The sequence below is a fragment of the Piliocolobus tephrosceles genome, chromosome 11 (genome assembly GCF_002776525.5).
Source record: "Piliocolobus tephrosceles isolate RC106 chromosome 11, ASM277652v3, whole genome shotgun sequence".
Classification (NCBI taxonomy): Eukaryota; Metazoa; Chordata; class Mammalia; order Primates; family Cercopithecidae; genus Piliocolobus; species Piliocolobus tephrosceles.
The window spans coordinates 25,503,042-25,524,986 of NC_045444.1; the positions used below are offsets into that span (position 1 = coordinate 25,503,042).

A 21,945-nucleotide genomic window follows, 5' to 3' on the forward strand; every position below is an offset into this window, starting at 1 on the left:
TGTGTTTTGCTTTCAAATGTACATTAGGTGAGTGGTGTAACCGAATATTTATCCTGTATTATCTAGCTCTCAATATTCTCTTCTCCATTTTCTCCTTCAGTAAACTCCACATTGTAAGTTCTATTTCCTTAACACAATTTGTCTAATTATAAAGTTGAATTGAAGTAACAGGGCACTTCCTTTAAAACAAGCAAACAAAAATACACTGGCTTAAATATATTATGTATTTTATTTTTTCATCACATATAAGTGATTACTGCATTGGTCAATGGATTATAGAAACAGAATCCATTCTGGTGACATAAAGTAGGAAAGAATTCATTGAAGAATATTATAATAGTGCATGAGATTGTTGAGGAGGCACAAGGAATTTACTCTAGGCAGAAATTCAAAGAACTGCCAAATTGCTACCTTGGAACTGATCTGCTAAGGGAAATGCTGCTAATCCATGTTTTAGACAACACAATCTCACTGTGACCAAGAGGTGCCACATCAGGAAGCTACTGCCAGCACTTTCAGTCCTAAAAGAACCAAACCCTTCTGGTGACATGCTTCCTAGGAGTTCTGTTCTCCCAGCCTCATACTGCTCACTTTCTCTCCCTGTTCTACATGCATGCATATGTCTGGTGTAAGACAGTTAGTCTTGGAACCCTACCAACAAGAGAGCTTAGGAAACATAATTCATTCTAGAAAAAGGTTGATATGAAAATTGAGTCAGCAAATCTAGAGCATCTGCCTCACCTTCCATAATATCCAAATTTATGTAATACCCTGGGTGTGGTGGCTCACACCTGTAATCCCAATACTTCGGGAGGCCAAGATGGGTGAATCACCTAAGGTAAGCAGTTCGCGACCAGCCTGGCCAACATGGTGAAACACTGTCTCTACTAAAAATACAAAAATCAGCCAGGCATGGTGGTGTGCCCTGTAGTCCCAGCTACTCGGGAGGCTGAGACAGGAGAATCACTTGAACCTGGGAGGTGGAGGCTGCAGTGAGTTAAGATTGTACCACTGCATTCCAGCCTGGATGACGGAGTGAGACTCCATTTCAAAAATAAAATAAATTTGTGTAATAATGCCACTTATTAAAATTTCTGTAATAATAAAAATGTCATTTATTAAGTATCTACTTGGTGCCAGATGAAGCTAATTTATTTCTTCTAATACTTTCAGCTAATTTTTTTCTATAGACAGAATGTAATATTCTCCTTCAAATAAAGATTTAAAAGACTAACAATTAAAACAACAATATTTTTTTTAAAAAATTTGCCAAGTTCAAAAATCTAATTATCCAAAGACAAAGTATAAAACCAGTTCTGTGTGGCTCAGGAAATGAGTTTCTATCTACCACTCCTGCTTCTTCCAACGCTAACATGGCATCTGTATAAATTAAGATTTTTATTTGCAAATCTTAAGAGTTTACTTAGCAGAAGACTGAAACAAACTCAAAATGTTGGGAAAAGTTGTGTTCATTTAAGAAATGAATAAAATTAATAAGAAACAATGACTGACACGATGCCTAAGTCATTCAAAGGGAAAACACAAACAAACCCAAAAATATTAATGTTGATGCACTCAGTGAGCCAGAATGTGAATGCAGTACTGCAAAAAGTTCTGACTCTATTTAATTGATATGTGCTTTTGGCAAAATAAGTGAGGATTTGGCCCAAGATAATAGCTTAGACATCTGTGTGCTAGGACCTCTGAGCAAGTGCTCCATGTCATCTATATTCAGCATCAGACAATTCTATTATATCCAAGTTTTCCTGTCAGTCATGAAATTTAAAATATGACAAAAATAACCTTAATCAGATAGGACAATAATGAATAAATCTGGAAACCACGTGCAAAAATACAATCCTGAACATCCATTTCTTCCCTCATAGATGAAGCAAAGCAAATATTCTTCATCTTTATAAAAAGGAAATGGGAGAAAAAGTACCTAGATTTTAAATGCATGCACAAAAATGACAAGTAAGTGACATAGCATGCCCATCCAAAAAAAAGAAAAAAATGCATGACTCATAAGGATCTTGCTTTTAATAAGGCTGGAGACAGCTAAGAAACTAAATAATGTAAAAATTTAGTGAAGGCCTTGAGAGTTGGCTGAAAATTTACTCAAGAACTTACAGAACTTAATCAAAGCTGCCTTTGCACAAAAGCAGATTTACATTCCAAATGAAAGCATTCAGAGTACCTGAAATCAGAAGGCGAGAGGAAGAAGGAAACAGAAGGTCACTTTATATATCATCATTGCAGTGTTCTTTGCCTTCCTTCTTGCTCAGCTAAATCACAAAGAAAGATATTTGGCTCAGAAAATTCTATCATGGTTTAAGATGTAGAAGTAACACAAAGTGGATGTTACTAATATCCCTGGTAAATAAAAAATGGAAAAATTAACATAAGTCAAAGTTTAATTACTATTAATGGAATTATTAATTGATGTAAGTTATAGTCATCTACAAGCACATAGTTGTAACTTAGTGATGAAAACTACAAATGGTTAAAATATTTGAAACACATTTAGCTGCCTAACTTTATTTTTGGCTAAATATTCATCTTGTATGGATATCTGAGGTGAGCAAAAATACAATTTTTAACTAATTATTACTATTAAGAATTTTTATTTACATTTAAATATGCAAGAGCACTCTGCTAGGTAATTTCTATACATGACCCTCTTCTTTGTTTTTGTTTTTGTTTTTTTTTTTTTCTCCTTTTTTAGAGATGGGGGTCTTTCTGCGTGGCCCAGGCTGGTTCAGAATTCCTAGGCTTAAGCAATCCTCCCACCTTGACCTCCCAAAGTGTTGAGATTACAGTGCTGAGCTACCACACCCAACCCTACTCTCTTTTTTTATCTGGCCTTGAAATGTTATATATTCTCATAGCTTGCTGAAATGCCTCTTTATTTTCCAACTGATTTTTCACTCATCTGCCTGATAAAAACTTCAACATTTGTATCTCCATGGAAACGTTTCCCAAGAATTCTAGTTTTCTTTAGCCAATGACGTACTTGACATCTGTGCTTGGATATATCATAATCATTTTAATCTCAGCATGTCTAAAGCTGATCTTTTAGTTTTCTCGTGTAAATCTAATCTGTCCTTAGTCATTCTTCCCCAAATGGGTATCATCTCATCCTTGCTTTCCTCTCTCTAGCTGTCCTCACATATCTCATCTATTAGAAGACCTCTCAGTGTTGCCTCTGTTTAATATCAAGTCCATCCACATCTCTTTATCTTCACTGCCACTGACTTAGCCCAACCTATTATAATCTCTTCTGTGGGTGACTTCACTGGACTCTTAACTTGTGTATGTGCCTCCAAGAACTCTTCCCACATATCTTTCATATTAGCCAGAGTGATTTTTAAACAGGACCATGTCCACACCCTTTTAAAAGTTTTTAGACTGTAAGAAACAAACAAACAAACAAAATACTCTTAATACCCAACAGATCCTTGGATATTCTGACCTCTTGTTAAGCCTCAGCTGTGTTTTAAGCCAGTAGGAGGTGATATGGTTAGAATTTTTTTCCCCTTCAACTCTCATGTTAAAATGTGATTCCCAGTGTTGGAGGTGGGGCCTGGTGGGAGGTGACTGGATCATGGGGGCGATTCCCTTATGAATAGTTTAGCATCATCCCTTTGGTGATAAGTGAGTTTTCACTCAGTTCATGAGAGCCAGTTGTGTAAAAGAGTTCTGGAACCTCCTTCCTCTCACTCTCTTGTTTCTACTCTTGTCACGTGGTACACCTGCTGCCCTTTCACCTTCTGCCATGGTTGTAAGATCCCTTAGGCCCTCAGCAGAAGCAGATGCTGGTACCATGCTTCCTGTACAGCCTGCAGAATTGTGAACCCATTAAACATCGGTACTTTATAAATTACCCAGCCTCAGGTATTCCTTCATAGTGAAGTAAATGGACTAACACAGCAAGTTTGGGAGTAGGTAATAACAGGAATAAGACTGAGGGAGGGAAATGTATGTTATTCCCTATCTATCTTAATGACTAGCAAAGAACCAGGCAAATGATCTGATCTCAATAAATATAGTTGAGTAAATAAGTAAGAACCACAAAGAGGCAACCTTGTCTAGTCATATTCAAAACCAAGGTTGTTGTTCTTTTAAATATCAGTATCAATGATGACGATGATGATGATAACAATAATATAGTGTCCATTCATAAAGCATATTGTATCCTTTGCTCTGCACAGTAATCCCATGAAGTTCATACTAGTTAATCTCTATATTAAAAAACAAATCCTTGAGAAATTAAATATAAAGTCCTGTGGCTACTGAAAAACCTGGAATTTGTGCCATGTTTGTTTGACTCCAAATCTCATGTTCTCAATGTCTTCTTTTAGCAGCAATAATTGAATCAGCAGTTATTAAAAATCACAATAATATCAGTAGAATCTCTCAGAGTTCAAGGTGTGATATTAATCTAAATTAAGTCTGTTTTACCCTTATAAATTTTGTTGTATTTTTAGTCATGTAAGAGCAGCTATAATTTATTATCCACTATAAGGTTTAGGTTTTATTTAAAAACAACAGCAACAATGTTTGCTATTCTTTGAATGTTCACAATATGTTTTTTTCTTTAAATATTTCCACATAGTGGTAGAGTTATATTTGTATTTTTAAAATATCAAAAATTTGGAAAGCACAAGTTCTAAGCAGCTTTCAGAAGAAATTATAGGAATTAGATTTAATATGTGATTACAATAGAAATAACTGGGATAACGTGTATGTGGTTAACACTGACATTGAGTGTCTTCACGACAGGCAGCCTGAAATAATGGAGAGAACCCAGAAATTAAAGAAGACTGATATGGATTTGAATATTTCGCTAAGATTTTTTAGAAGTGTCATTTTAGGCAAAATTTTGTATTCCATGAGTCTCAAATATCCTCATGTGTGAAACTGTGATAATAACACCTAACATCTAGTGACTTTTAAAGACCAGAAATATTGGTTTTCATTATTACCATTATCGTCATTATCAGTACCAGCACCACCATCACCATCAATAGCAGACACAGGAAACATTTTTGTCTCTTTTTCCTTCAAAATATCTTCTTTGCTTCGTCCTTTTTTAGTCTTTTTTATTCTCTTAGGAAAACAACAAAGGTGTTAAGATTGATTACATACTTTGCTTTTCCTCCTGGCCACCATTTGTCACTGTTGTAAGTAAATAGCAAAATAAAATCTCTTATTAAACGAAATTCCATGCAAATCCCACACAGGCTGTACTTGTAGGAAAAAAGAAAGGTCTCTTCTTTAGGTGTTAGATTTGATCTTTCTCTATAAATCAATAGTTATCTATATATACCATTTGCCAATCCTGGACATCTACTTTTATTTACACAGTATAGAAAGTCTGCATTGCATGCCAAACATTTTAAGCAGCCTTCCAATTTCTTATACAGAAAATCATCTTCTTCAGTCCTGCTACTGTTCAGCTAACTACTATATCACTACAACAGAAATCTAATTAAGACTTTGACAAACACAATTTAGAACCATAATTCAAAACTATAATTAAAAGGTTTAAATGTAAAGAAAGTGATTTTTGGTATTAAATGTAAATGGCATTTTAATTCAAAGAATTCATCAGTATGGAAGTTAATGTAATTAATGAAGCAAGAAATAAGATGCAAATCCAGAAGTTTATATTCTTTTGCCTAGATGGCTGCCCTAGGCAAACCCTAAAGAAGAATCAAAGCCAATTATAGGCATAAATAAGAATTGAACATGTGCTTCCTTTAGATGGTTATATATAGTAAAATAGTCTGGAAAGGACTTCCTTAACAAGAGGTATATTCCGTTGAATATATATATGTGCACATGGGAATGTGTACATAAATTAATGTTAGGGAAACAAATTAAATTGTTGAAAGTATACAATTAATATTATCATTTTTATTAAGAAAAAGTAGCCTCTTCAATGACCTAAAATTCAAGGATAAAAATCTAGAATATTACTTAAGAAAAAGTAGAAAGCCCTTGGAAATTTTAAAATCTTGAAAAATTATGTTGCCATTCTGAGCAAATGATTATAAGTATGTTAATAATATGATCATTTTCTCCTTTTATGGTATATATAATAATCATTCAGAGAAAAACACGCATCATTATCTGTTTACCTCCTTTAAGAAAGTATCTACATTTAGTTCTTAACCCACTAGACTAGTGACCATCAAATCAATTGTTAACATGTTAATTTATATCACTTTTAAATATAAACAAAAGTGGTATTTTCTCTGAAAAATTATTTAAAATATAACAGATTATTATAATTCATACACTAATCTGATGGTCTGAGTTTGTGATGAGTAACTTTCTAAACTATCTCCCAAATATCCTTGTCTTCTAGTGTTCACACTGTTATGGAATCCTCTTTTCTCTATTACAGGCAGGACCTAATTATTGCTTCCAATGGTTAGATAAGAGCAATAATGATGGAATATCTCTTTTGAGATTAGGTTATAAAAACTGTAACTTCTTTTCTGGCTGGCATTCTTTCTTGCTCTTGTGTGCTTTCTCTGATTAATTAATTTGTATTAATCTATGAATTCCACGGCAAGGAACTGAGTGGGTGGCCTCTGGCCAACCATCAGCAAAAAACAGAATCTCTGAGTCCAAAAGCCTTTCAGAAACTGAATCCTTCCAACAAAAGCTTAAGTGAGCTCAAACTTTCCCTATTCAGGTCTTCGAATGAGACTGCAGCCCTGGCTAACTCCTGCATTGCAGCCTTGTGAAGGACCCTCACACTGAAATCTGAGTTAAGCCACGCCTAGATTCTTGATCCACAGAAAGTATGAGATAAACATTGTTGCTATTTAAAGCCACTGAGTTTTGGGGCAATTCATTATATAGCAATAAGAATTCAGAATATCTAACTGAATAAGGTAGATAATCCACAGTCTATTGTTGCAGAGAGTAGTTGCTCAATTTCATTAAAGCCTACCTAGTTAAATGGCCATGTACCAGAATGTTATTTGTGGAATAATGATGTTACTGTAAACAGAAAAGATCTTGTCATCACAGGACATATTTTTTAAAAAAGAGTTAACTTTTTATGGTTTAAAATCTGAGTTGCTGCCATTGCTCTTTGTTTGAGTTCTTGAAAGATTTATTAACCGAACAGTCTTAATATCTGAAAATAAAAACAGAAAATGCTTTTAACTTAAACTCCTGCTCTGGAAAATCCTTTATAATGTATTGGTTCACTTTCCTGCCTTTACAAATATAATATTGTGAGTTTAGCTGTCTCCTTTTGATGGCTTACGTGTGGCATCTCAGAGTTATATTGAAAATGAATTCTCATTGTACAGTAACTTGGATGTAGAAAGCGAAAGGAAGGGTGAGTGGCCACTTCAGTTGTAACAACAGAAAAGGTTTCAGAATAAAACACTGAACTTAGATTATTTTTTAATGATGTGAATTTTTTGTTAACTTCAAGTATACTAATAATAATAATAAACCAAACACTGCATTTAAAGACTTCAGTTCTATTTTTTGTATTATTTCTTGAAACTGATTGTTTGAAAATTACTTTACTGCTATTCCTTTGTTGAAGCTTTAAAAAAAAAAAAAAAAAAAAAGCCTTCCAATCATACTGTTGTTTAGTTAATCAATTCATTCCTTGATTATTACATCATTGGTTACCAACATATGGAAGAGTATTGAAATAGAAGATAAATATCGAGACAGATTAAAGAAGCATCTGAGCCAACTTTTCGTTTTTTAATGGGGAAACACAAAGATGCCACTTCTATTTGTGAAATGCACTGTGTCCTTAGATTTAAACTTTCTTTCTTTTTTTTTTTTTTTTTATTATACTTCAAGTTCTAGGGTACATGTGCATAACGTGCAGGTTTGTTACATATGTATACATGTGCCATGTTGGTGTGCTGCACCCATGATTTAAACTTTCAAATAGAATACGTACACTTATAAAAATACATTCCTATTCTACATTTAAGATTTTATTCAAATTGTGAAAATCCTAGCCCAAATGACTATGCAAATTCTGAGAGAAAGATTGTAAAGACTATTATTAACATAAGAGGTGGGAAGAAACACAGCTTGAATTTGATGTCCCAGGTGGAGTTTGCTGCTCTGAAAATTAGAAAAACACAACCTTTGACATCCATGCTAGGAAATATAGATATGGATATTATTCTAAGAATTACCATGGAACCCCAATCTGTCAATGTAATTGTTATTCTTTTCATTATTACCACATCTAATTTATTCTTACATATTTGTTCTCATATTCAAAACATTCACAACAATAGAATTTAAAGCAATCTATTAGTTACTTACATTTCTACTTCTCTCTGCCCTTTCCTTTATCTCTCCAACTCCTTTCTTATTTTTATAACAGGGTGGATGAAAAAATAATTCTGGCTTGCTATTTCTATTATTGAAGGGTCAAGGAAACCCCATACAAAAATAAATATATGTGAAGAAGGTCTTACTCTTCTGGTTTGCTTCACTTAATTCTCCTCCAAAGTAACTTATTTTAGTTGACTAAGAGGTTATTGAGAAGTGCAGCCTAACTGCAAGAAGAATTTGCTAATACATCAAGTTGTTCTAGCTGAGGGTCACTACTATCAACTCAGGTTCAAATTACTCACCCTGTCAACTGGAAAGTCAAACATTAAATCTAGACTCACTATCATGGTCTGCAGCTGGAATTTATCTGTGAGATATCCCCAAGTCTGCAGATAATGAATTGTGACTTGAACTTCTAACTTTAACACTAGTTGAAGATTTCCTACAGAAAGGAATGATGGTGGCTCTCAAAATACTTATGTGGTTGGGGATTAAATTAATGCAAAAAATTATCCAGTTTGTTTTAAATAGTAGACTTGTTTACATGTAACCTATAAAAAGAAGTAAAAGTCCATATTCTGGGCTACCTAGTGGCTGAATTCAGAGACTTAATCCAACAGAAAAAAATTAATAAAAGTGTTAAACATTTAGAACAGTCTTTCTCAGCAAGAGTGCATTGTTCTTCTTTTGACAATAACTGGAAAACCTTGGAAGATCAAAAACAAAACAAAACAAAAACAAAGTATAGCAAGGACAAAGCCTTTCGTTTTAACTGGTAGGAGAATAGAGATAAATGGAAAGCATCTATAATTATGCATCTGTCATTTCTTTCATATATTCATATATTAATTTCAGGTATATTAGAAATTTGCAAATACATGACCAGAAAGTTATAGAAAGGTCCTATACAAATACTTTCATAAAGTCTAGAATTAGGGAAAATGTACAGCTATTTCTTGATGTCAATCAACATCTTGCTGCAATTGTCACATTTCTTTTTATATATAGGTCCTTCCAGCAAGATAAAACAAAACTTCATTAAACTATTCTAAAAATATTTTATTTTTAAAAAATATTAAGAGTAAAAAATTGCATTAGGATTTGATGCCATATGTTAAAATATTTAAATAATTACCTTTGCAAATTGTACAGTTCAATGATAAACTAATGAATGTATATATTCACTATGTTTTATTTTAAAGAATGAAAAGTGATATAATGTACAAAGCTACATTGTACAGACAATTTCAAGTCATCTATAGCATATAATTTCTTAACTTTGGGTGTTTTCTTCACATCCAGAGAAACAGCTGCCCCTTTAAGTGTTAAGAGCAGCGCAGCTCTAGTCTGTGGTAGTCCCAAGTAAGTACTCCAGGAAGACTGACTTGGAATGTTCCTGTTTCACTGTTTATATTAAATGTTTTCATTTTCTGTTTCCAACTCATCTTTGGAATTGTTTCTTTTTATTCTCTTCCAAGAGTAGGCAATTTAATTTTTGAAGCATTAATCTTGCAAAAATTCAATTCAAATCTGATCATTTTGGAGGCTTTCAACTATCATGCCACGTTCGTTTTGTTTACTTTGGAGGCTGCTGCCTTATATGCAATGAGTATTTAGTTATAATGGATGGCTATTCATGACTAAAAGAAGAAAAAAGTGAAATCTTTGTGATTGTGACAGTGATATGAAAATTGGGATAGTAGCTAGATTACGGGACATGTCTGTTCTCCAATTCTCTATCTTCCCTGAACAGAAGAGAGCAACAATCAGGTCCAAAAGTGTCAGAGTTGGATGACAGTGGTTGGATCTTGGTTAAATCGTATTCAAACTGGTGGGACTGTTTTTCTAACTTACTTTTCATTTTCTGCCTCTTTGTCTTTCTCTGTCTCTCTCTCAAATTAGTTCAAAGGATAATTGTCCAGAAGTCACTCTACCAATAAAAGAGTCTAAACATTTCTTGCTCTTTCCTTGATTCCTTTTCTTTCCTCTTTCCTTTTCCTTTCTTTTCTTTTCTCTTTCCTTTTCTTTTCTTCTCTTCTCTTTTCTCTTTTTTTCTTTTCTTTTCTTTTCTCTTTTTTTGAAACAGGGTTTCACTTTGTCACCCAGGCTGGAGTGCAGTGGTGAAATCTTGGCTCACTGCAGCCTCAATCTCCTGGTCTGAAGTGATCCCCCTGTCTCAGCCTCCCAAGTAGCTGGGACTACAGGCAAGTGCCACCATGCCTGGTTTATCTTTCTGTATTTTTGAAGAGACAAAAACAAAACAAAACGAAACAGAACAAAAAAACAGGGTTTTGCCATATTACCCAGGTGGGTCTCAAACTCCTGAACTTAAGCAGTGAGCCCACCTTGATCTCCCAAAACTATAGAAGTACAGGTGTGAGCCACTGCACCCAACTCGTTGCTTTTTTTCGTGAGACTGGCCAGAGTATGATAATTTCTAAACGTCTGACTTGAATTTAGTAAGGGAAAATCCTATTAGGTTTGAGAATGCAGTTTTTGTAGTCCAATTAAGGACACTTTTGTGAAGGCAAGGGGCAAAATTAATAATTATTTTAGGACAAGAGGCATGAATCAGGAATGTATCAGGCAAAATCACTTTAGAGTCTTACAAGCCAGCCTAGCTTATCAGAGTTTTGTAATTGTTTTCCAGTTATTCCCTATACATCTATCTACTTCATGAACCTCACGGGAAGGGAAGATGGTGGCCTGAGACAGTGTTTTAAAGAAATTATTGTAAAGCTCATGAGCCCTCAAACAGTACCATGTTCAAATATTATCTTATATTCTTAATAACTGATTGAGTTATTTAACACTTTTTCACTCAGTTTCTTCATCAAAAAAAAAAAAAGAAAATGAAATAGAAAATATTATATATTTCATAGGAAGGTTAAGTAAATTATTGAGACTTGTGTTGCATGGTGTATGATCTGTCATAGTAAATATTTCATGTGCCCTTGAAGAAAATGTGCATTTTGCTATTGTTGGGTGGTGTGTTCTATGTTGTATGTTGGGTGGGTCATTAGGTCAGGTTGGATGATAGTGTGATTCAAATGTTCTATATGCTTACTGACTTGGTGTCTACTTGTTCTATCAATTACTGAGAGAAGGGTGTTGAAATGCCTACCTACTATTGTGAATTTGTCAATTTTCACTTTCATTTCTGCTTGCAGTTTTTGTTTCATATAGCTTGAGGCTCTTGTATTAGGTGCGTAACTTTTAGGATGTGTGTGTGTGTGTGTGTGTGTCTGAATTGCACCTTTGATCATAAGGAAATATTTTATCTCTGGAAATATTTCTTGCCCTACAGTATACTTTGTTATTAATATATCCACTCCAGCTTATGGTGAAAGTTTATTCTGTTTAGCTTTTCCCTCTTCTTACTTTTAATCTGTGTCTTTGTCTTTAAAGTGGGTTTCTAGTGAGCAGACTGCATAGTTGGGTCCTGCATTTTTATCCAAACTGACACACTCTGGCTTTTAATTAGGTTTCAGTCTCCTTTGATTAAAAGTAATTACAGATACATTTTGGTTAATTAGTCTTTTTTTTTGAGATAAGTCTTGCTCTGTCACCCAGGCTGGAGTAAAGTGGCGTGACTTTGGCTCACTGCAACCTCCACCTCCTGGGTTCAAGCTGTTCTCCTGCTTTAGCCTCCCAAGTGACTGAAATTACAGGTGCACACCACCACACCAGGTTAATTTTTTGTATTTTTAGTAGAGACAGGGTTTCACGATATTGAGGCTGTGAACTTCTTGAACTCCTGACCTTGGGTAATCTGGCCACCTCAGCTTCCCAAAGTGCTGGAATTACAGGCAGGAGCCACCATGCCCAGCTGAAATGTTTCTATATGTCCCATTTGTTCTTTGTGTTTTCTTTCTCGTATTCTGTTTCATTAAATATTAAATAACAATTTTTTTATTATTACACTTTTTCTATTCTGTTGTCATGTTTTATAACTCTACTTACTTTTTCACAGCCATCCTAGGCTTTCCACCATGCATCCTTAATTTATCACAGTCTAGCTTCTATAGATTATTCCCCTTCACATATCAACAGTTATGATATCTCAGTCGTACATTTTATGTTTACATGATACATAAGCCCTACAAAAATTCTTATTTTCTCTTTAAACAATTTTCTTTTTAAAAGACTTTAAAAATGAGCTAAAATTTTGAAATTTAACCACGTATTTTACTATTCCTAGAATTATTTAGCCTATTATATAGGTCCAAGTTTCCATCTGATAATATTTCCTTCATGTCAATGACTTCTTGTACATTTCTTGTAGGTGTGCTACAGGGGATTCTCTCCCTTTTTTGTTTACAAGAAAATGTCTTTATTTTGCCCTATTTTTTTGCTCTGAAGTTTGTATATCCTCTCCAGTTTGCTTTTGATTAATGTTAGCATCATATATATTTTTTCATCTTTTCATGATCTATTATGTTTCTTACATGTAAAATGGGCTTTTTTAAAAAGCAGGATAGAGTTGGATTTTATTTTTTAATCTAATCTGAAAATCTCTGATTTTTGAGACATTTATTTATATTTAATGTAATGATATGACTAGCTTCAAATGTGCCATCTTGACATTTAATTTTATCTGTACCGCATGTATTGTTCCTTGTTTTCTCTATTTATACCTTCTTTGAAATGCAGTTTTTTATTATTTTATGTTATCTCCTTTATGAACTTAATAGCAATAGCTCTTTGTTGTGTTATTGTAGTGGTTACTTTAGGATTTTTAGTATACGGGCTTAATTTATCAGAATCTATCTTTAGGTGTTATTATATTGTTTCATGAATAAAATAATAGCTTTATAATAGTGCACTTTTAATTTTTTCACTCTCAGGCTTTCCACTATTATTGTCATACAGTTTAATTCTTCACAATATTATAAACCCCACAATATGTTATTTCCACTTTACACATTTAATAATATTTTAAGAAATTTAAATAATGAAAATACAGTCTTTCTTTTATCTATGTAGCTACCATCTCCTGTGCTCCTCATTTCTTGGTGGAGAATGGATTTCCAGCTGATATTATTTGCTTTTGCTTAAATAACTTCCTAAAAACATTTTTGTAGTGTAAGTCTACTGTGATAATTTTTTTCAATTTTTGTGTATTTGAAAACTTCTTTGTTTTACTTTCTGAAAGATATTTTTACTGGCTAAAGAATTCTAGGTTGACAGGATTTTGTTTTGTTTTATTTCTCTTAATAGTTTACAGATTTTGCTTTATTGTGTCTTAGATTTCATTGTTTTCAACAAGAAATCTGTTATCCTTTTATTTGTTCTGCTGTATGTCATATGTCTTTCTTTCTCCAGATACCTTTAGGAGTTTTGTATTTTATTACTTTTGTTTTGATCACTAGTTTAAGCAATTTGACTATGATGAGCCTTGATGTAATTTTCTTTGTATTTCTTATGCTTGGGTTGCATTGCATTTCTTGAGTTTTAGATTTATTATTTCTTATTTGGACAATTTTTGGCAAATACCCATGTTTTTTCTTCCCCTTCTTTCCACTCCTTACAGACTCCAGTTATATATATTTGACCATTTGAAATTTTCCAATAGCTCTCCTACGTTCTGTTATTTTCCCTACTCTTTAGTCTTAGATAACTTCTATTGTCATATCTTGAATCCACTAATCTTTTCTTCTTATGACTAACCTGCCATTAATCCCTTCCAGTGTTTTATTTCCTAATATCAGACAGTGTAGTTTTTAACTCCAGAAGTTTGATTTCAGTCTTTTTAATATGTTATTTGATTTTTACTGAACACATTTAATTTTTTTCTAGACCAGTGGTTCTAAATTAGAAGCAATTTTACCCTTTCAGAAGATATTTGTCAATGACTGAATACATTTTTAATTGTCACAATATGGGGTGGGAACTTCTACTGACTAACATTCTACTGTGTGATGCTAACCATCATATATTTTACAGAATAATCTCCCCACAGACACAGCAACAACAAAAATAAAAATATGTGACCATTGACTAAAATGTCAGTAGTGTTGAGGTTGAGAAGCTTGCTCTACCCTCTTGGGTATATGGAATATATTTAGGATATATGCTTTGACGTATTTTTATTTTTTTAATTTTACTTTACGTTCCTGGATACATGTGCAGAACCTGCAGGATTGTTACATAGGTATATATGTGCCATGGTGGTTTGCTGCACCTATCAGTCCATCATCTAGGTTTTAAGCCCTGCATGCATTAGGTATTTGTCCTAATGCTCTCCATCTCTTTGCCTCCCACCACCTGACAGGCTCTGGTGTGTATTGTTCCCCTCTCTTTGTCCATGTATTGTCATTTTTCAGCTCCCACTTATGAGTGAGAACATGTGGTGTTTGGTCATCTGTTCCTGTGTTAATTTGCTGAGAATGACGACTTCCAGCTTCATCCATGTCCTTCCAAAGGACATGATCTCATTCAGTTTTATGGCTGCATACTATTCCATCGTGTATATGTACCACATTTTCTTTATTCAGTCTATCGTTGCTGGGTATTTGGGTTGGTTCTATGTCTTTGCTATTGTGAATACTGCTGCAATAAACATACATGTGCATGTGTCTCTATAGTAGAATGATTTATCTTTCATTTGGGTATATACCTACTAATAGGATTGTTGGGTCAAATGGTATTTCTGGTTCTAGATCCTTGAGGAACCACCACATTGTCTTCCACAATGGTTGAATTAATTTAAATTTCCAACAACAGTGTAAAAGTGTTCTTATTTCTCCATCACCTCACCAGCATCTATTGTTGCTTGACTTTTTAATAATCGCTATTCTGACTGGTGTGAGATGGGTATCTCACTATGGTTTTGATTTATATTTCTCTAATGATTAGTGATGTTGAGCATTATATACACACACACACACACACACACACACATACATATATGTGTATATATTTGGCCGTATACATGTCTTGTTTTGAGAAGTGTCCGTTCATATCCTTCACCTACTTTTTGATTTTTTTTTTTTTCTGATAAATTTGTTTAAGTTCCATGTAGATTCTGGATATTAGACCCTTGTTGAATGGGTAGATTGCAAAATGTTTCTCTCATTCTGTAGGTTGCCTGTTCACTCTGATGATAGTTTCTTTTGCTGTGAAGAAGCTCTGTAGTTTAATTAGATCCCATTTGTCAATTTTAGCTTTTGTTGAAATTGTTTTGGCATTTTCATATGCTTTTGGCATTTGCCCATGCCTATGTTCTGAGTGATATTGCATCAGTTATTTTCTAGGATTTTTATGGTTTTTATAGTTTTAGGTTTTACATTTAAGTCTTTAATCTATCTTGAGTTAATTTTTGTACAAGGTATAAGGAAGGGATCCGTTTTCAGTTTTCTGCATATGGCTAGCCAGTTTTCCTAGCACCAAATAGGAAACTCTTTGCTCATTGCTTGTTTTTGTCAAGTTTGTCAAAGATCAGAAGGTTGTAGATATGTGGTGTTATTTCTGACGTCCCTATTTTGTTCCATTGGTCTGTATGTCTGTTTTGGTACCAGTACTATACTGTTTTGGTTACAGTAGCCTTGTAGTACAGTCTGAAGTCAGGTAGCATGATGCCTCCAGCTTTGTTCTTTTTGCTTAAGATTTTCATGTCTTTTTTCTAGCAATCCTATTATCTCTGTCATTTCATTTAGTTTTGATTGATTTATTCCTTCCCCCACCCATTATGAGTTGCATTTAGTCTAAGTGTAATTTTTTTTTTTTTTCCACTGAGGCAAGACTCATCCCAATTCACTAATATTTCTTGGTGAATTATGAGGTTTTCCACTCATATTGTTGGGAACTGGCATCATTCCTACTTCTGTTTTAATACTGGGATTGTTTCTTCCAGTACTCTTAGATGATCTTTCCCTGGTGTTAGATATTTTGTTCACATGCATAAGCTAATAAGTAATCAACTGAACACTTAAGTAGAACTCTTTGCTTACCCTAGGAATCTTTGTGTGTGTGTATGTGTGTGTGTGTGTGTGTGTGACTTTATCCCCTTTGGTGCCATTCCCTTTTAAGCTTAGCCACCTTCCTTTCCCTGGACCCCTAGATCCATGTCCTCAACTGAGGGAGGCTCTGCCTGAGCATCTTTCCTGCACTATGACTTGAAAACTTTGTCCAGGTGATATGTTGAAAAAAGAAAGGGCCCATCTTGTTTGTTTCTTATCTCTCAAGGGTCACTGTCCTTCATTGCCTAATGTCCAATGTCTTGAGTTGTTTTATATTCTATTTTGTTTTATTGTTATTTTAAGATGTTGTAAATATTATATTATCAGTTTTTTGTTACTTTTATTTAAATATATTGTTTAACTAGCTAGTTAAGTTGCTAGCAGATTAACTTAGATTTTTCCAGGCTTTTTAAATATTTTTATTTTCCAAGGTCTATTTATAGGCTTTGTTAGGACAAATCTGGAGTCACCTTTATTCTAAACTTGTTTAGCACTACTAGTAAGGTATGACTCTTCCAGATCTCTAATGAATGTATTAGATGTACAACAAGGTTGTGTCACTCTTTTTTGATTGTACATGTTGTCTAGCCCTGTGTGAGATCTGGAAATATCTATCATACAGCTTCTTGATAATTATTCTTTTCTTGGCCTTGCTGAATCTCATCCTATGTGTGCACAGTTTAGTATTCAAAGACTTAAGGGGACCTCTCTACGTATTTCTAGAGTGCTTCTCCACATAGCTTCTGTCTACACAGTACCTTGGCCTGTAAAATTTAGTTACTTAGGTCTCCTTGAACTCTGATGTCTTGAACCTTAACTCAGTGAGACACAATGTCCTGTGACCTTGCCTAGTTGGTGCTGACTACAAAATGGCTAAAGGTAGAAACCTGGGACAATGTAGGGATCACCTATCTTGTTCCTTCTTTTTAGAGAGAAATACAGTCCTGTGCTGCCTGTTGTCCCACATAAAAAAAAAAAAAAAAAAAAAAAAAAAAAAAAAACAGTATTTTCACCAATTTTGTTCAATTTTCTAGTTGTTCACAGATGGTGGGGGGAATCTGTTTCCAGTTATTCCATCACGGGTTAGAAATAAAATTTGGGATGTTGGAAGAATAAAATGTGTTAACCCAATGTGCTTGCAACAGTTCTTGGCACATGGTAAATAATCAGTAAATGTTAGTTTTTAACTATGTTTAGTCCTTCATCCATGCTATTCTCTCTTTTTCTTTCTAAGCTGCAGCTGGGGTAGGATTTACTCAGCTTCATCAATATATTAAGCTCTCTCCTGTCCCCTGTGACATTTGGACATGGCAGATCCTGTTCATTTTGCCTGGAAAGCTCTTCCCAGACCAATTATACTATATACTCACTGGTAAACTCCAAATTACATTTTTCTCTTAAATATCACCTCAATTGTAATTTTCTCAGTGATGTGTTTTTTGACACTCCCCCAGTCTAACTCCAGTGCTCCTTTATACTATTTTATTGGAGCTTATGATTTTTCTTCAAAGGAGCCCTCACAGTTTGTAATAATGTGCGCTTTTTGTGTGGTATGACTAATGAAACTCTATTCTCCTAGCATCAATATTTGATGGGGCTCCAGAGTTAATTAGAAAAAAATATAGGCTTACATGAGGCTACCGACACTACTCTTGTTTGCTCACCTTTGTATCCCAGTATCTGCTAAAGTTCTGGGCATAGAGAATGTGCTTAAGAAAAAACTTTGTTGAAGGAATAACTTAATGCATTCCTTTTGTAGCTTTTCAAGGAATATTTAGGGTTTTCTGCTTTGTCCTTGAGAGTAAGTAAAAGAAATAAAAAACTATTATGGTATTTTACTTAAAAATGAAATTTTGTAAAATAAAATGCATTTCATAAGGATATTTATTATTCCTTAGTTCTGTAAGTAGGTCTTATCTCTGCTAATGAAAATATTTTCTTCAGAGAGCATAATTCCATCTTTTCCCCAAATGAAACAGGAAACAGCACCAACAGAAACAACACACAAATCAAAAGCCTTTGAAATAGCTTAAAATAAGGAAACATTTATTTGTTCAGCAAATACCAAAGGAAATAAACAAATTCAAGATAACCTAATCCCTTACCACATTTGAGCATGTTTCATATGGGATTTCATCTTAGTTACAAATATTCCTAAATTAACCCAAGAAGATTTTAATTTCAATTGAATTGCAGTCTTTTCCTTTTCACCTCAGAGTAAAAGTTTTATGGTATGCATTTTAACTTCAATTAGGAAAAAGTTCAAAAGGAAAGTAAAAGACAGAAAGATATTACTGACACTTAAAATTCATATATTACAAAAATTCAATCTCAGAACTTCTATGGGTGATCGGCATCTGCTGAGGCTGTAGGGAACTACAAAGAGTGCCACTACCATGCATCCTTATGATAGCAACTACTGCAACATCAGTGACAACAACAAAAAGTCAGGCACTCTTCGAAAACCACAATATCTCCTGATACATGAATTCATAGGGCAACCAATTAACCTGAAATCTAAGGAAAGAAAGATGCTTCCAAGAAGAGATTGAATGTAAGTAAATGTTATACAAGCAAGTAAGAAGGGCAAATGCCACATAAGCAGGTAAAAAAAAAATTCATCCAAATTTTTAAGGAATTGCTAATGACTGTAGGTGGGCTACCATGAGAGTGTAAGAAAATGATTTTGATTCCATGTGCAAGCTTTTCTTCATGGACTGGGTGCTCACAAGGCAGATGGGGTCAGGAAAAGATATCTGAGAAAGCCTTCTCCTGGTGTAGGCATAGTGGATGGTAACAGCAGCCTCTGGGAGAAAAGTATGTACTCTGTCCTCATCCTTCTAGTCTGTCTCTTTAAGGGAACAAACAAAATCCTTTAAGATGCTGAGGCAAGGGTAGCAAGCCATTCACTGTTTAGGTAGAGGAAAAGATCCAGTGCCTCTGGGGGATTACATCACAAAAAAACTTTCTTCCTCAGGGAAAGGCAGAAGAGTAGGCATAATACTGTGCTAAATATCTTGCTTATTCCCATGATTATTTGAGATTATACTTCTCCCTTAACTTAAATGCTTTAAGATGGATACCTACAAGGAAACAACTCAATATGGTAACCAGCAGTAGTCAATGTATGCTCCACAGAAGAATGTTAACCACAGATCTCTCATCTATTATATTTCTCAGGGACAAACACCAGGAAGTGAGACTGTTCTGCCTCAGAACCACAGGGAAATTTTCCCCTTCTTTATAGGATATACCTAAAAAGTAGGCTTTCTTTTCAGTTTGTGTTTGGTGTTAGGTTGAATTTGATTGGACAATAAGAGTAAATTGAAGTTGATTTAAATAGTCAATTTTCAATTTCTCTGTCTAGCTCAGGAATCATCCGGAAGAAATTTCATGGAAATTAAAACCTTAAGTGCTGTTTGACGTTTTAACTTAAGAGAATTCAAAACTTTTTTGCGCTCTCTTCCCAAGATGGCCGCTGAGGACGAGTTACCGCTGCCCCGGCTCCCGGAGCTGTTCGAAACGGGCAAACAGTTACTGGACGAAGTAGAAGTAGCGACTGAACCTGCCGGTTCCCGGATAGTCCAGGAGAAGGTGTTCAAGGGCCTGGACCTCCTTGAGAAGGCTGCCGAAATGTTATTGCAGCTCGACTTGTTCAGCCGTAATGAAGATTTGGAAGAGATTGCTTCCACCGACCTGAAGTACCTGTTGGTGCCAGCGTTTCAAGGAGCCCTCACCATGAAACAAGTCAACCCCAGCAAGCGTCTAGATCATTTGCAGCAGGCTCGAGAACACTTTATTAACTACTTAACTCAGTGCCATTGCTATCATGTGGCAGAGTTTGAGCTGCCCAAAACCAAGAACAACTCAGCTGAGAATCACACTGCCAATTCTTCCATGGCTTATCCTAGCCTCGTTGCTATGGCATCTCAAAGACAGGCTAAAATAGAGAGATACAAGCAGAAGAAGGAGTTGGAGCATAGGTTGTCTGCAATGAAATCTGCTGTGGAAAGTGGTCAAGCAGATGATGAGCGTGTTCGTGAATATTATCATCTTCACCTTCAGAGGTGGATTGATACCAGTTTAGAAGAGATTGAGAGCATTGACCAGGAAATAAAGATCCTGAGAGAAAGAGACTCTTCAAGAGAGGCATCAAATTCTAACTCATCTCGCCAAGAGAGGCCTCCAGTGAAACCCTTTATTCTCACTCGGAACACGGCCCAAGCCAAAGTATTTGGAGCTGGTTATCCAAGTCTGGCAACTATGACGGTGAGTGACTGGTATGAGCAACATCGGAAACATGGAGCATTACCGGATCAGGGAATAGCCAAGGCAACACCAGAGGAATTCAAAAAAGCAGCTCAGCAACAGGAAGAACAAGAAGAAAAGGAGGAAGAGGATGATGAACAAACACTCCACAGAGCCCGGGAGTGGGATGACTGGAAGGACACCCATCCTAGAGGCTATGGCAACCGACAGAACATGGGCTGATCTTCCCACAACACGACAGGACTGCAGGGTGCACAACTCCCCCGCCAAGAAAAACCATGCAGTCCTCCCCTCCCTGGGCTCCCGCTTCAGCTCTGTACAATGAAGGCAAAGATGCTAAATCTTGCTTTGCATTATTCAATAAAGTGTCAAGTGTGAAAAAAAAAAAAAAAAAAAAAAAACTTTTTTGCCTCTTCCTTGAAGAAGTAAATACAGAATCATTAATGATAAAAGTAAAAATGTTATATTGTCCAGGACTGGTAAAAGTGTAGTAAAAAAAGCCCTCTTTTAGATTGGTAGTATTGCTTACTCATACAATCCTCGTGAAAATCAATCTGGAAAGATGCATCAAGAACATTATACTACTTGTATTCCTTGATCCAGTGATTCAACTTCTAGTAGCCTGTTATAAAAAGAAGTCAATGTTATTGACTGATAGTTACATATAAGGATATCTTGACAGTGATATTAATTATAAAAAATAGAAAAAAATGTAAATATTTTATGAGGGGAATTAAGTAGTCTCCTATTAAACACATATGATTGAATAATATGCAGCCATTGAAAGGGTTTTTGAAAAACTTGATATGTTTCCAATAGTAAACAGATATGTGTGTATATGTATATGAATATGTATGTATATACATGTATAGATGCATACTAACATATTAATATATGCAAATACTTATCGAGAGAGAGAAAGAGAAAACAAAAAAGAAGATTGAAGGATTATAATTTTTGTTTATATTTATCTGTTTTTTTTCTAACTTTTCTAAAGTGAGCATGTTTTACAGACAGAGAAGTCTTATATTTAAGAGTTCCTTGAAGCGCTCCTCTTTATCCCAGAGTAATTATTTATAGTGCTTCAATTTACTTGTAAAAGTCTCTTTGTTTGGATATTAAATTATATGGTCCACCTATGCATAATTCAGAAAAAAAGATTTAAAAGTAACCACGAAGTGGCATAGGATTTGACTATGTGTAATTGCACAAGCAGTTTGAAGGATATATAGAATTTGACCCAACTTCTACCACACGCGAACATACTAGAATTTTCAATTACATGAAAAAGATAAAGTTATGATATTGATATAACCTATATGGTTAATAATATAACTTGTGAACAAAATATATTCAAAGAATAAGAAATATCTGA

The 21,945-nt window shown here is 34.6% G+C and overlaps 1 pseudogene across 1 annotated transcript; it reads left to right on the plus strand.

The window, feature by feature from the left end:
• The first annotated feature begins 19,765 nt into the window (after positions 1-19,765).
• On the plus strand, positions 19,766-20,939 carry LOC111525094 (annotated as a pseudogene). Its single transcript, XR_002725947.1, has one exon. The product of XR_002725947.1 is annotated as an immunoglobulin-binding protein 1 pseudogene (transcript).
• Positions 20,940-21,945: the final 1,006 nt, after the last annotated feature.